Source organism: Trachemys scripta, chromosome 6, assembly GCF_013100865.1.
Source record: "Trachemys scripta elegans isolate TJP31775 chromosome 6, CAS_Tse_1.0, whole genome shotgun sequence".
Classification (NCBI taxonomy): Eukaryota; Metazoa; Chordata; order Testudines; family Emydidae; genus Trachemys; species Trachemys scripta.
Window position 1 is genome coordinate 38,261,803 of NC_048303.1, and position 16,615 is coordinate 38,278,417.

At 41.1% G+C, this 16,615-nt stretch overlaps 1 protein-coding gene across 1 annotated transcript in view; it reads right to left on the reverse strand.

Annotated features, from left to right (window-relative positions):
- ADAMTS6 (ADAM metallopeptidase with thrombospondin type 1 motif 6) overlaps nt 1-8,591 on the reverse strand; it is a gene marked incomplete in the record, with an annotated part of 313,682 nt that extends 305,091 nt beyond the window's left edge. Inside the window, 1 exon segment of the mRNA XM_034773659.1 lies at nt 8,076-8,591.
- Nucleotides 8,592-16,615: the final 8,024 nt, after the last annotated feature.

Genomic DNA, 16,615 nt, shown 5'->3' on the forward strand with positions numbered 1-16,615 from the left:
ATCTATACTGCAAAAATGCTATCCAAGTGTCATGAATTACTACATAGTTGGTAATCAGATTTGAACATTGTTGCTTGTATGGTCTAAGGCCCCAATCCTGCAGAAACTTATACACACACTTTAAGCACATGTCATTCTTATTGAATTCAGTGGAACTACTTATCCAATTGACGTATGTAAGTGTTTACGGGATCAGGGCTTTAACAAACATTTACAAAGCCAAACATATTGCTTTAAATATAAATGCTTGGCTCACTGTAGTCAGTGCAATGTTTTGATTGATTTCAATAGTGGATAATTAGACCCAATATGCTGGCAGACAAAGGAAGAACCTGGAATGCATCATAACGTTTTCAGACAGAGAAATGTGTGGTTATCTGATCTACAACATGAACGTTATTGTTATTATTATTCATTCAGGGCTCACCCTGAACCCCTTATGCAGGCAAAATTCAGTTTAACTTCAATGGAAGTTTCCCATGTGTTTCTGCTAGAGAATTAAGTTAATCATTTGAAATTATTAATTGCATTAATTTTGTGTTTTAAATATTAACAAAGACATTTTGTACATACAGCTCATCATTTAATGTATTTGTACATACTTTAATAATTTTAGTATGCTGGGAACTGTACAAATTGTTGATAATGACACATTACAATTTACCCATTATTTTGTTTTGAATAAAATGCTGGTCTTAAAATTTTATACAGCAATCTGTAACACCTGCCTCACACTGGGCTCTGTGGGTCCACCAGTAGTCACAACAAAACACATGAAAGGTTGAAAACATCTTAAATAAAAATACCCAACACCATATGAAGTCACTCTGACATCTACAGCTGGAAGGAACTTATGTTACCTCAGAATTGTAGCAAAACAGAAGGTCTGCTCTTACAGCTTTTACTCACACAGAAAGTCCTATTGAAGTCAATGGAATTACTTGCATGAGTAAAGTTTACAGAATCAAGATCATAATGTCCAGCACAGTTCAAAGTGTATGTAACAGGTAGCTTAGAGGGCCAAGCGGCCTAGTGGTTAGAGCACATGGCTCTCAGCCCAGTTTGGTTGAGGAGACTCAGACTTTAAGGCCAGGGGATGGTAGGGGGACCCAGGCCCTCCCGCTCCACCGGGTCCCAGTCCAGGACCCTGTGTACATCAACCCCGTAACAGGGCAAGGCCCTCCCAGCAGGGAGTCAAAATCCGCTATCCTGGGTTACTTCCTACCAGTCTGTTTAGTTTGGTGCATGGTCCTGCTAGTCCAATTTGCTGGGCAGCTTGCTTCCTATAGGGCCCCTCGTGGGTCTTGGGCAGCCCCTTGCCACAATCCCAAGCTCTTTGGGGCAGGGCAGCCAGAAGTTGGTGAGGGCGAGCCCTGCAATGTCACTGGGGTTCACTTACTCAGTTACCTCAGGTGCTGGAGGGTCCTAAGTCTTCCTCACAATCTCCCTTGTCTGGGGAGACAGCGTTTACTGCCTGGGGGCTTCCTTGGCTGGCGGGCTAGTGCTCCTTCCTCTCAGGTAGGGAGGCAGCTGGCTCCTGCCTCTTTGCCAAACTGAGCCCCGAAGTGAGCTAGGCTCTCTCCTTTTTTCCCCGCTCCAGGCCTGGCATTGGCTGCAGGTATAACAGGGCAGAGTTAGTTGGGCCCAAAGACTCTCTTTAACCCCTGCTGTGCTGGTTGGTAGTTTCTCTGCTTCATCACAGTGTACAACAAATTTCTCAACAAACTCAACATTTAGTTAGGTCAATTTATTTATTAGCACTGTAGTGAAGACTAGCCATGTTCTGTAGCCAGTGTTTAAATTGTAGCTAATTATTGCTACATATTATACACATTATATTGTTATTTTAGCTTTCTTCTCAAAATAGCATATAGTATTTAATTATGGTATGATGAGGAAATAACAGTGAGATTAAAGGATACTTTTCAAGTAAATGGCAAGCCTAAACTAGTAAGGTTTTTTTCAGAAAGAACAGGGGGATTTAGTGTTGTAACTCATAGATTTTAAGCCCTGAAAGGACCATAATGAGCATCTGATCTGACTGCCTGTATAACACTGGCCTTAGAATTCATTTAGAAACATGTTGTTTATTAAAACCACTTGGTTAAACTACAGTTTATGTTTTAGATAGTTAATCTTGATTTGAAGATTTCAAGAGATGATAAATCCACCACATTCTTAGATAAATTGCTCCAATGGTTAGTTACCCTCAGTATTAAAAAGTGTACCTTACTTCCAATTTGGATTTGTCTAGCTTCAATATCTAGCCACTGGATTATGTTCTGTCTTTGTCTGTTATTAAAGAGCCCTCTAACTATCTGAAATCTTCTCCAATGCAGGTACTGATAGACTCTGATCAAATTGCCTCTTAATCTTCTTTTTGATAAACTATGGCTCCATCAGGAGTCCTTTAAAGACCTGAAAATCAAGAAGGAATCCTAAAAAAGTAGAAACAAATGGACAAATTGCTAAGTAGGGAACAAAATAATAGCACAAGTATGTAGGGGCAAAATCAGAAAGGCTAAGCCACAAAATGAGTTACACCAAGCAAGGGACATAAAAGGTAATAAGAACAGGCTCGTTAAATACATAAGAAGCAAGAGAAAGATGAAGGAAAGCGTAGGTCCTCTACTTAGCAGAGAAGGATCACTAATAACTGATTAAATCAAGAAGGCTGAGGTGTTTAATGCCTATTTTGCTTCAGTTTTCACTATAAAAGGTTAATGGTGACTAGATATTCAACATAATTAATATTAACAAGAAGGAAGGAACACAAGCCAAAGAGAGAAAGAACACATTAAAGAATATTTAGACAAGTCAGATGCATTCAAGTTGGCAAGGTTTGATTAAATTCATCCTAGGGTAGTTAGGGAACTAGCTGAAGCAATCACGGAACCATTAGCAATTATCTTCAAGAACTCATAAAAGACAAGTGAGGTCCCAAAAGACTGGAGAAGGGCAAATGTTGTACAGATCTTTAAAAAGGAGAATGAAGAGACTCAGGGAATCTCACTTTTAATACCTGGAACAAATTATTAAATAATTTGTAAGCACATAGAGAATAATAGAGTTATAGCACTGGCCACCACAGATTTGTCAAGAACAAATCTAATTTCCTTCTTTTATGTGGTTTCTGGCCTAGTGGATGGGGGAAAGCTGTAGACATGATATCTCTTGATTTTGTAAGTCTTTTAACACAGGCCCAGATGAGATTCTCATAAGCAAACTAGGGAAATATTGTGAATTAAATTTCTATAAGGTGGGTGCACAACTGATTGAAAGACTATATTCAAAGAGTAGTTATCAATGATTCTCTGTCAAACTTGGAGGATGAATCTATTCCAGGGATTGGCAACCTTTCAGAAGTCGTGTGCCAAGTCTTCATTTATTCACTCTAATTTAAGGTTTTGCGTGCCATTAATACATTTTAACGTTTTTAGAAGGTTTCTTTTTATAAGTCTATAATATATAACTAAACTATTGTTGTATGTAAAGTAAATAAGATTTTTAAAATGTTTAAGAAGCTTAATTTAAAATTAAATTAAAATGCAGAGGCCCCTGGACCAGTGGCCAGGACCCGGGCAGTGTGAGTGCCACTGAAAATCAGCTCACGTGCCGTAGGTTGCCTACCCCTGATCTATGCAGTCCTGCAGGGGTCAGTCCTGGGTCAGGTACTATTCAAAATTTCATTAATGACTTGGATAATGGAATAGAGAGTCTGCTTATAAAATTTGTGGATGACATCAAGCTGGGAAAGGTTGCAAGAACTTTGGAGGATAGGATTAGAATTCAAAATGATCTTGACAAATTGGAGAATTGGTATGAAATCAACTAAATGAAATTCAGTGAAGACAAGTTCAAAATACTACATGTAGGAAGGAAAAATCAAATGCACAACTAGAAAATGGGGAATTACTGCCTAGATAGTAGTACTGATGAAAAGGATCTGGGGATTACAGTGGATCACAAATTGAATATGATTCAACAATGTGATGCAGCTGTGAAAAAAGGCTAATATTATTTTGGAGTCTATTAACAGGAGTGTCATATGGGCAGTAACTGTCCCACTCTACTCATCACTGGTGAAGCCTCAGCTGGAGTACCTGACCTATCAGAAAAGGTTAAAAAAACTAGGCATGCTTAGTCTTGAGAAAAGAAGACTGAGGGATGACCTGGTAACAGTCTTCAAACATGTTAAGGCAATAGAGGACAGTGATTAATTGTTCTCCGTGTCCACTGAAGGTGGGACAATACATAGTGGGTTTAGTCTGCAGCAAGGGAGATTTAGGTTACATATTAGGAAAAACTTTCTAAATCTAATAGTTAAGTTCTGGAATAGTCTTCCAAGGAAGGCTGTGGAATCCCCATCATTGGAGAATTTTAAGATCAAATTGGACAAATACTTGTTAGGGATGGTCTAGGTTTACTTAGTCCTGCCTCAGCGCAGGGGGCTGGACTTGATGACCTCTCGAGGTCCCTTCCAGCCCTACATGTCTACATTTCCATTGAGCTTCTTAAATCTCTCACTGTCAGGCAGGTTTTTCAGGCCTCTAATAATTCTGTAGCTCTTTTCTGAACCCTTTCCAGTTTGTCAACATCTTTTTTAAAGTATGGATAACCAAAACTGGATACTGTATTCCAGTAATGGTCTCGTGAATGCTGTATACAGAATTAATATCACCTCTCGACTCCTATTTGATATTCCCCTCTTTATAAATGCAAGGATCACATCAGACCTCTTAGCCACAGCATCACAGTAGGGAGCTCATATTCTGTCTGTGTGTATGACGTATTGTCCTAACAGCACAGCCTCCTTCAACTGTAGAGCCAAAGGGGACTAGATGGCTCAGAATACTACTTGTAAGATATGGTACCTTTTACCTCTAGGACACTTGTTCAAATTAACATTGGTCAGTAGTAGTGGCCAAAATTTATTATTATTTAATGTCTTTTCAGTGGCCTGCGTGAAACGGTCTCAGTCTAAGGGCTTGTCTACATGGCAAGCTAAGGTGTGAATCTACTGTGTGCCAGCTTGCAATGCAGTAACATCCTGTGTGGACATTGCTACAGTGTAGTGAAAGTCCTGAATAGTCCCCTTACTATACTTTAGGGGACAATTGTTCACACAACAAGATCCCCAAGAGAGTTAGTACACTTGATGGAAATGTCACCGACTTTTGAATCTGTTTTCCAGCAGCATTGCAGTTGGTGTACGCACTATCTGAACAGGCCATAGGTGTTTTTACTACTGCTCCAAGCCTTAAGACTGAGAATGGACATGGAGGCTGAACCACACACTCAACCCTAGACTGGTCCTTCCAAAGCTGGGGAAGTGTGTACAAGCTTCCACTGGCAATAGCATACCTGTTCTGTGAATAAATTGAGGATTTCAGTCTCCACTCTTATCAAGCTGATACCTTTTGTCAGCCCTAAATGTTCATTAATAAATAAATAAATAGTATAGGGAATGAACTATATGCATATCCAAGGTAATAGTTTGTGATTTCATTTTCTTAACATTTATCAAAATGCAACAGCTACCACATACATGAAAACACCATGCTAGAGTGGTGAAGGAAAAGATACAAGAAGTATTTCGAAATCTGAGATAGAGCTGGTAAAAACTGTGCACACAGCAGGGAGCTCTGTGGGCTATGGGGTGATCGGTTTAGCAGCCTTTCACTGGTTCCAAACTTCCATTTCTTCTTCCTTGTTATGCTACTGTTCAAATGCAATAACGATGCGTGGCCATAACACCATATAGCTACAATGACACACACGGGTTTCCTTTTTCACTCAGTGAGGGCTAGTTTGTAGAGACGGAGCCACACGTGGTACTACTTGTCCCGCTGCAGGCTCACTGTGGTCCAGGGAGCTTTGGTTTCGACTTCTTAGAGGCAACCATCCTGTACTTTCAGCGGGTGTGTAGGTGAACTAAGGGACTCCCTCCCGTGACCTAAGAGGCACACGTCTCATGAGATAGGTAGAGCCCACGCCCATGTCCTTCCTCTTCCCCTCAGCCTCTGCCGCTGGCAACAGTGCGGAGCTGCCTCCGCTCAGCCACCACGCCAGGCTCAAACTTCTCCCACAGCAGCTGTTCATCCTCAACAGCATCTCCAGGCTAAATCTGTCCTCGGACGGTATTAGGTCTTGCGGCAGCACCTGAGGTCCAGTAATAACCTCTCATTAAACGACATCAGGGTATGTCAATAAACAAACCACAGGTTTCAGTTTGGGGGTGAGGGGGGATCAGGCATTATCAGTAAAGAGCCCCACGTAGAAGAAATTGAGGGAAATGACATATTTGGAAGTTATGCCTACAGTTAAAAATAACCTACAGTTATTGCTGATCACAAAGATAAACCACATCTCCTCTCCTCAGGAGTAACGTCTCTCGCTTCCTGAGCAATCCTCAGGTTAGACACACATGGTTGGTCGTCAGCTATATCTCTGGGTAAGGAGCAAACATTGTTTGGTCTACGGTCGTGTTCTATACTGATCAAGGTGCAACCCCTCCCCCTTCCTTCCGCTCACTCCCGTTCGCTACTTCTCACACGCAAGTCACAGAGACGGGTAAGACTTGGGACAGAGCTGTGTCTTGAAAGGACAGGAGCAGTCAGTGATCACTGGTAGTATGATTGGTTGCTAAGGAAATGCGGCGGGAGGGGCAAAAGAGGACAAGGAGGGGTGGGAATAAAACAAAAACAAATTCAATTACAGGTATTGGGCTAGCCATGAAAAGCATTGCCCTGCTTCAAAAGCCCGAGGATTAGAGAGAGATTTGCCCCTGGGAGTTAGCGGGCTTGTTGAAAAGAAATGTGTGGGGGAGGAGAAAATGCAAGAAAAGTAAACACAAAGGGAAAGAGGGGGCTTTGCAACCCACTTATTAATCAAAAACCAAAGCAGGAACAACCAAAGTGCTGCTGTGTATGTTGTAATGTAAACCACCAGATCAGCGACCACCTTGGGGGAGAAACAAAACTGCAGTTATCTGAACGGCATTTTCCTCCTTAGTCTGCCCCACTCCTCCCCTCAAGTCATGCCAAACTTTCTAGGGGGATCAGCTGTCAGTTTTCTGTCTAAAAACCCGGACTAGCAACTAAAAATATTCTTTAAAATAACCTCACGTGAAATATCAGCATGAAAGAAAATTAGAGATAATCACACACACGCACTTAAGATTATAAAGAAGAACAATTCTCTTCCCCAGAGAGACTGAGGGGAAGAGTCTAGCTGCTCTGGTGGAGTTGATCCTAAAGTTAACATTCAGCAGCTCATTTCCAGACAGCAGCGCTAAATCTATTTGGATAAAACGCGTGTGACCCAGACACTTGGCATGTGGCCCAAATGCGTTGCACCGGCAGCCCAAATAAAAACAAGAGTCTGAGACGCTCACTCTCTGTGTGTGTTTCTCTTTTTCCTCTTGTACAATGAAATTAGCAAATACAAGAACTGTACACACATTATCAGAAAGCGGGATTTCAATTATTTCCCCTCCAAAAAAAAAAAATCCTTTGAACTGTGTGCCATGCAATATATACATAGCCACACACCGATAAATAAGGCTCCGTGGGGTTAAGAGTCTAGCAAATCCCAAATGGCTCGAAGTAAATCAAAAACACACGCTTCCATCTCGCTGATTAGCCTATTAAGAGCTTAACATCTCCTAGAGCATCAGGCTGCAGCTATCACATTAATGCGGACCCTTTGAGTCCAGACACAAAATATGCACTTGTCTGACCGCTTAAGTAGACACTGACATGACACGACAAAATACTGGATTTTTTTTATCGAATCTTTTTTGAAAAGGTTTTGACTATTTTCCACCATTTTTTTAATCTAAACCTGAAAAGGTTTTCTATACAATATCACACTATTCTTTGCAATAGAAAATATCTCCCCCCTCTCGTAATCCTCAGCCTCAGAGGTTTTTCTCTCTGAAATTATTCCAAATCCACCTCGCTTAGTGCCGTATAACCTCCCCCATCCCCCAAAAGATCTACATGCATCATTATTCAGCAGACAAGAAAAGCACAAGGAGAAGTTTCATTGAACAGCGTGAAGTCTTTTCTTACCGTTTTCATCTTCAATTTCTGATATAAAGTAAATTTCAAACAATAGAGATAGCACTGTACGAGTCCCGTATTCCTCTCTGCTCTCCCCCTTTTTCAAGCCACACCAGTTATATTCTCCAACAAAGTGAAATCCTCCAGTCTTCCCAAAAGGGATTTTTAGAGAGCGGACTGACTTGGCAGAGAAAGGGATGCCATCAATTCACCCAATCTATCACCCTGCACATTTTGTCTTTCCAACCGAAAAAGTTAAAAAAGGGAGGGGGTGGAGGAAGGAAAACAGACTTATTTTGGGGTGGGGGTGAGTACCCTCTTCTTGGCCACCTTCTTCTGGGCAAAGTACCATGTGAATCTCATCAGAGTTGGAGGGTGAGAGAGAGAAAGGGAGATAGAGAAAGCAGGCAGGGAGGACTCAAGAAAGTTTTGTTGAAGTAGCTCTAGGTCTCTTCTCACTGCCGGCCTGCAGCCAAGTTTAGAGCTCCAGCAGCAGAGGGAAGTTTTGGCAGCTTTGCCTGGGAGGCTGAGCGCACACTGACGTCAGTCTGCAGATGTGCCTCTGGCTCCCCTGGCGCTGCTGCGCATGTCGGGCCCATCACGTGGAGGGGGAGGGGGATGCAGAGGTACAATCAGGGTAACCAAAAAGGAAAAAAAAAAAAAAAGAAAGAAAGAAAGAAAAAGCGAGACAGAAAAAAATCATTCACAAGGTACAATGTAAACTTGTCCTCTAAGTGAATGGGAGAGAACCTGGCTCTCCAGCCCTGCCCGTGCCTTGGCACCTCACAGACAGCTCCAGGCTGGGGTGTTGTGGCTGGGCGGCAGGGGGGAGGACTATGAGTTAATGTCACTGGCAAGCCCTCTGGGCTGCAGTGCTCTAGTGTGAGTGCAAAACCAGCGAAAATGCTGCAAGTTGTACAACACCGCTGCCCAATGAATGGGGCTGGGGGAGGGGTGAGGCAGAAGGCGTGTAAGTGAGGCTGCAGAGCGCTGGTTGGAGTCTTTGGAAAGGGGTCTTATTAAAGAGTGGCTCCTCAGTAAACAGACGTTAAGACCCTTATAAAGAAGCCTTTTGATCTGATCCACATAATATGTACAAACAGATCGTTATCTGTGGCTTTGTAAAGGGTTGTGTAATAGCTCTGACACTATATATACTGGTGCATGTGTTTCATATAGGGACATAGAGTAGATATTATACACCTATCTTCTTTACTAGTAAGAATAACCACGAAAGAAGAAACTAGAGCAGTCTGAAGATTTATCACTGAAAACGGCTCATTTGCTGTCTGTTCACTGACCCTGGGCTCTGTGAAAGGCTTTACAAAAAGTTGCATTATTAGCGATCCGTTGGTACTTGACAGAGTGGGTATTTTTTTTAAAGCAAGTTCATTGCATGAAATATCAGTGACTGCAGCAATGAAAACTAACTTCGGAGGCAGAGAGAAAACAAAAACCAAAGCTCAGCCTTTCACTAAAAAAACGACAACAAAACAAACATTTGGCCCGCACGCACCACATGCGTTCAGCCCTGGCTTTACAGATCAAATAATACAACACGTAGCACAAACACTTTCACTTTCATTTGCAATGAAACCAGCTGGCACCCGTTGGGGGGAGGGGGGCGCAAATATGTTTTCCACGTAGTTGGATCGTAAACAAAAATCTGACATACAAATCGGAAACAGGAAAAAGGTGAAAATAGTATAGGACAATGTTGCCTTTGAGCAGCGTGCTCTGCTGAATCATTTATGTTCAGCGAGACTAATGATGAATCTGGGTTTTTTGGGGGGCGAGGAATGGAATTGGTGCCTTGGAATTCCAGTTCGTATAACCGCCTAGTCCATTTCCGATAGCCAAAAGAAGAGAGATCAAAAATCCTTCCAGAATCTAGGCTCTAAGGTTTCAAGCTTCTGCTAACATTATTTCCCATCTGATGAGATTTGTTTTCATCCTACGCCGGAGGTAGTAGGTGTAATTCTTCTGGTGAATCCATGAATAGTTGGCTGAAGTATGAAATTATTCAGACTGGAAAGGTCCAAGAATACAGTTATTGCGATTCTTCTTCGAGTGCTGAAAGGGAAAAGCATCTGTCTGCAGAGTCAATAGTCCTCATCGTGACCTTAATCAGGATTTGGCTACGTGCCATTTAAAATGTAGAAATAGGTCCTGTGGTTGGCATTGACAGTTTCAAATAAACACACTCCATATGGCGCAGCACGTTTTATTTTTGAAGATAAAGAGCCATTATAGTGAAATTGGATTTCTACACTTAATTATATTAAACTGCTTTTAACAGTAGCTCTAACGACTAACACAAAAACCTGGGGGAAATAGTTGGCATTTGTCGTACTGAAATACTACCTGAATGGCCGTTGGATGTATTATAAACACTTATTGGTGAGATCCTGTCGTAGTCTTTAACCAAAGTAATGTGACAGCGTCTCTACACTACTAATAAATAAGAGTGTAACTGCATGTCTTAGCTGAACTGTGCCTCTAAGAAATACCAGTATTAAAAAGAAATGTTTTGTTCTCGAGATATGAGCTTGTTGCCCTTGATATAATTGCTTATTCAAAGAGCGCCATCCTGCGTCTGAAAGCAGTAAAGGGAAGATTACGGTGGATGAACTTTAGGAGACAGAAATTTACTCCTTCTGTGTGCATTCTGTGTATGTATTTTGTGTTCTTTATGCTTTGCGTGTGTTATTCTGTGGGATTTGTGCCTCTCTCTGTGTTGTTTTCCAATATGTATCCAGTTTTCCAGGGTGTGCCTGGTGTTTCAGTGTGTGTTTATGCCTGTGTGGGTTCTGTTTCTCTGTGGTGTGCATGCAACAGCTGTGTAATAAAGGATATGGATAAACATGATTTTGTTTTCAGTTGATGTATGTAGTGTTTATATAATAGATTATTTCAAAACTTCAGCTGCAGCAAATTATTTATCTTGTGATCACATTCACTTGTCACACAAGAACCATTCAAAAAGCAAAAAGAGGTGGTGAGTAGAGCTGGTGGAATAATGGATTTTTTAGTTTATTGGCAATTCTGGAAAAAAAAGTTTAATTTTGGGTTGAATCAATCAGTTTTGGCTCATTCATAGTGGGTTATTCAAAGTAGCAATTCATAATGACAATGAATAGTCATTGGACCAAGAAATGAAAGTGAGAATGACTATATAAGCCTAGTAATTAGGGCACTTACCTGCCATGTAGGGAACCCAAATTAAAGACCCTCTACCACTGACTATTTAATTATACAAAATAGAAGTGCTTCAACAGGAAAAACTGATGGATTGCAATATCAGTATATCCCATAGTTCAGTGGTTAGGCCAGTCTCCTACAACCTGAGATCTGAATTCATGTTCTTTCTCCTCATTAGGCAGAGGAAAACTGAAGCATAGTCTCCCATATATCAGGAGAGCAAACACCCTAATCACTAGGCTAAAGGCTATAATGGAGATCTGTTTCCTTCCCCCGTGTTTTGTGAATCTTACCCTTCTGCAAAAATGTCTAGAAACAAAAAAAAGTTGCATGGGAACATTTTGTTTCAATATTACTGAAACATTGAGTCTTTTGGTTTGGTCAAAACTATTTGGCAATCATGAATAGTTTCAAGTCAACTGAAACTGCATTTAAAGAAAATTACTAAACTTTAGTGGAGAGTACCACTCTACTCTGCTACAGCACATGTCTCAGTGGACTATTCTTTATCACCTTTCCTTCAGGCAACAGTATGGAGAATGTGGGGAGGTATTGGCTCTTACTTTGCTCTCCACTTCTGAAAAGATCAGATTGTAAGGAGAGACAGCTAGTTTCCTCCCCACCTTCCTGAGCCTGGGGCAATGTGCAGGGCCGGCTCTAACTTTTTTGCTGCCCCAGGCAAAAAAGAAGAGCACCGCCCCGCCGTGCCCCCCCCCCCCCCCCCCCGCCCCCCCACACGCCCCCCCCCCCTCCCAGCGCCGCCCGAAGCTCCGCTCCCCCAGCGCCACGGAAACAAAAAAAAAAAATACCCTCCAGCGCTGCCCCGACAACCAAAAAATAAATAAATAAAAACCTGAAGTGCCACCCCGCCCCAAGCACGTGCTTGGTCGGCTGGTGCCTGGAGCTGGCCCTGGCAATGTGAGGGGAGAATGCTGGTGTACTCTGCTCCACCGTGTAATGGTAGTAGCATTGTAAAGTAAACTGTTGGGTGGATTGCTGCTCCCACTCGACTGCATAAAATGGATATTTTCAAAGTAAGCCTTGCTTCAAATTTAATTCAGCTAAACTAAAATTAGCAGTATGTTTATTTAATGTTTGTCTATTTTTTGTTTCAACAGCCAGTATCTGAATAATAATCATATGGAATTTTTGAAAGCCTACAGGGTTTTTTTTTTAAAAAGGAACCACACAGCAAACAGTATGCAGAGTCACTACATAGAAGAGGCTTTGCTAAGTGTGACAGGCACTGTTGTACTATCACATGGCAAAGACAATAATTCCATTTTGGGGTTCCGGTGACATTAATAAACAACTTGAGTAATTATGTCACCAGAAACCCTGGATGGGATTACATATTTATTGAGCATAGTGTACTTTACTCTACATGTTAACTTGTGTGCCAGTCTTTTCTAATCATGAGAGTGATTTGCTGAAGCATTAAGCACCCCTGACTTCACTTTAGGGCTTTAAATCCTCTAGCCTGCCTGTCACTGACTACTAAAGATTGCTACACAGAGTTTGTGATTAAACAAACATTTGTTTTAAACTTTATGTAAACAATGTTTTATATTTAAAAGGTATTTTTGAGCCCAATCCTGGAAATTTTGCCATTAACTTTAGTGAGACCAGAAGAGAAATCTTTAAGTCTTTGGTGGGCTGTCCATGTTTAGTAAAATGAGCTTCTTGTTTCCCACGCATTTAGATATGTATGCTTGCATGTATGCTTCTTCCAAGACATTTTAATTTCCTCTCCTTCTGGTCAGCTCAATGGAGACATGAGGATGATCACCCAAAATACATAGAAAAAATTCCAACAATATATAGTGAAAGAATAATACTTCATAATATTTAAATTTTAGCAACCTGCTGTCACTAAAGGACTTGTTTATAGCTTCATACTGAAGAAACCGAACATACAAATTATTATTAATTCATTATTGTAGCACCTAGGAGCCCTAGTTATGGACAAGGACTCCATTGTGCTAAGCTTTGTAAAAAAACAGAATAAAAAGTCTCTCTCTGTCCCAATTTAACATGGTATAATTCAATTGACTTTAATTTAATTGTCCTTTATATTTCAGAACTTTCCTTCGCATATTTGCTTAATATCGAAGAAATCTGTGAACGTCTGTTAAAGGCACTTGAAGAAAAAATACTAACGAATACTGTTCAAAGATATAGATAAGACACTCAGACACCATCATACGACCTAATCACATCAGCCACATCATCGGAGGCTCATTCACCTGCACATCTAGCAATGTGATATATACCATCATGTGCCAGCAATGCCCCTCTGCCATGTACATTGGCTAAACCAGACAGTCTCTACGCAAAAGAATAAATGGACACAAATCAGAGGTCAAGAACTATAACACTAAAAAAACAGTTGGAGAACACTTCAGCCTCCCTGGTCACTCAATTACAGACCTAAAAGTTGCAATTCTCCAACAAAAAAACTTCAAAATCAGACTCCAACGAGAAACTGAAGAATTGGAATTAATTTGCAAACTGGACACCATTAAATTAGGCTTGAATAAAGACTGGGAGTGGATGGGTCATAACACAAAGTAAAAACTATTTTCCCAGGCTAATTTTCCCCTACTGTTACTCACACCTTCTTGTCAGCTGTTTGAAATGGGCCATCCTGACTATCATTACAAAAGTTTTTTTTCTCCTGCTGATAATAGCCCTCCTTAATTGATCAGTCCTGTTAGAGTTGATGTGACAACACCCATTTTTTCATGTTCTCTGTGTATATATATCTTCCTACTGTATTTTCCACTGCATGCATCCAATTAAGTGGGTTTTAACCCATGAAAGCTTATGCCCAAATAAATTTGTTAGTCTCGAAGGTGCCACAAGTATTCTTCGTTCTTTTTGCTGATACAGATTAACACGGCTACCACTCTGAAACCAGATATTATGGTGATGGGCACATAAAAATGACATACTGTGGATTTTGCAGTACTATTTTGAGATACTGAGTACTACAGAATTTAGGCTATAAGGTACTACCGCTTTTTTCCATGCTGTGTATACAGTTTGTACTGGATATGAGGACTTTAGGCCAAAATCATTCTCTGCATAGTAAATTCCATGTAAGGGACTAGAAACTCTGCCTTACACATTCTTCTGTCAAAAGGCAGGATTTGCCCATTTGGGAAAACAGGTGGTTTGGCTTCCAGGCCCCAGGAATCTCAGGAGATCTGCCAGAGGTCAAGTCTGTTTGCACATCTCCCCAGTCGATCTGCTCCTTATACATAGATCCCAAATTCTGTGGAGAGGCTTCTTCAGGGTAGGGCAGGTTGATATTTCAGCATTCCCTCCTTCTACTCCCTCTAAGGAGGCTGGACCTCACATGTACATTCCCATTGTATTGTATTTACCTTCCCATGCCATTTTAATTCTGACCATACTATCACAAGCATGGTGAGCTATCATGATACTAGAGTTATTTAAACTAATATTACTATTAATGTCTTGTAATATTTGTTACTAGTGACCTTTATTGAATCTCTTGGTGTGCAATATAGACTAAACTATATGTTTTACTGCTTGTTAAAAGATTCAGCTTGGTCATATATGTGACGTTGCACTCCATATGTTTATGGAAATATGCTTATGAATGTGAATATAATGTAACTGGAATATGCTTTATGCAAAAGGTCTCTTGTAATCTACTGAGTGTGTTCATCCTATCGGTATGTATGTATCATTCTTGTATCTAAAACTAGAAATATGAAGTATTACTCTGAGGTCCTACTGTAATTATGCAAAGTGTGGGCCATTAATAATGGCTTGGAATCTTGATGGCTCCCATTAACGAGGACAATCAGTTGTAAATGGCTCTGTTTACTCACAAACTTTCCTGGGTACCTGCAGGCCAACCCTGAAAGAATGGAGAATATGGTCTTATAGTGACATGTGATCATGTCACTTAGAACTGGAATCCATCTTAAACCTGGTGCTTTTCCATTTAGAAGGAAGGGTGGGAACCCAGAGAGGGACAAAAGATTCCCACCTTGTGCCAAAGCTATAAAAGGGCATGGGAAAAAACAAGGGGGGGGGCTGCAATCATGAGAAATCCCCTAGTTATCACCTAAGCTGGAACAAGGACTATACCTGGGGAAAGGATTGGGCTCAGACGAGGAAGGAGTCTAGTCTGTGAAAGAAGCTTATTGGAACATCTCTGAGGATGAAATTTACCTGTATTCAGTTTCTTAAATGTATTAGGCTTAGACTTGTGTGTTTTGTTTTATTTTGCTTGGTAACTTACTTTGTTCTGTCTGTTACTACTTGAAACCACTCAAATCCTACTTTTTATTCTTAATAAAATCACTTTTGTTTATTATTAAACCGAGTAAGTGATTAATACCTGGGGGAGCAAACAGCTGTGCATACCTCTCTATCAGTGTTATAGAGGGCGGACAATTTATGAGTTTACCCTGTATAAGCTTTATACAGAGTAAAATGGATTTATTTGGGGTTTGGATCCCACTGGGAGCTGGGTGTCTGGGTGCTGGAGACAGGTAACCTTCTTAGAGGTTTTCAGTTAAAGCCTGCAGCTTTGGGGATGTGGTTCAGACCCTGGGTCTGTGTTGCAACAGGCTTGCGTGTCTGGCTCAACAAGACAGGGTTCTGGCGTCCCAAGCTGACAGGGAAAACGGGCTCAGAGGTAGTTTCAGCACGACAGGGGACAGTCCCAAGGGGATCTCTGTGACCGAACCCATCACAATACATTTGAAAAAATAATACATAAAAAGCATTCCCAAGATTATGTCCACATTTTAGTTTCCAGCAGAACCACTGCTATGCACAAGAATGCCTTTCTTTAAACACAGCTTTGGAGATTTGTAACTTTTCTAAGGACTAGTTCCCTTTTCAAAACACTTGCGTAATGCTGATTTTGGCATGACACGGACATCCAAGCCTTCTGCTTCTATGAGGCGGCGTAACAGAGTACGACTAGCCCAAAAGCCCTGGCAGTCAATCTTGGAAATGAAACTGGGAGTGTCACTGTGTGTGTGCCCAGTACATCCCCCATCATCTTAGTGTGGGACAGGTTCTTCCCTAGTGGAGTGAGAAATGAGAAAATTAGCTGGAACATGTGGTAGTTTGTTTGCTAGAAAACAAGCGCTCACTCAACAAATTGAAAGAAAGGACTGTTCACAGAATTGTAGTGGAAGGGACCTCGAGGGGTCATCTAGTCCAGTCCCCTGCACTCAAGGCAGGACTAAATATTATCTAGACCATCACTGACAGGTGTTTGTCTAACCGAGTCTTAAAAATCTCCAATGATGGAGGTTCCACAACCTCCCTGGGCAATTTATTCCACAGCTTAACCA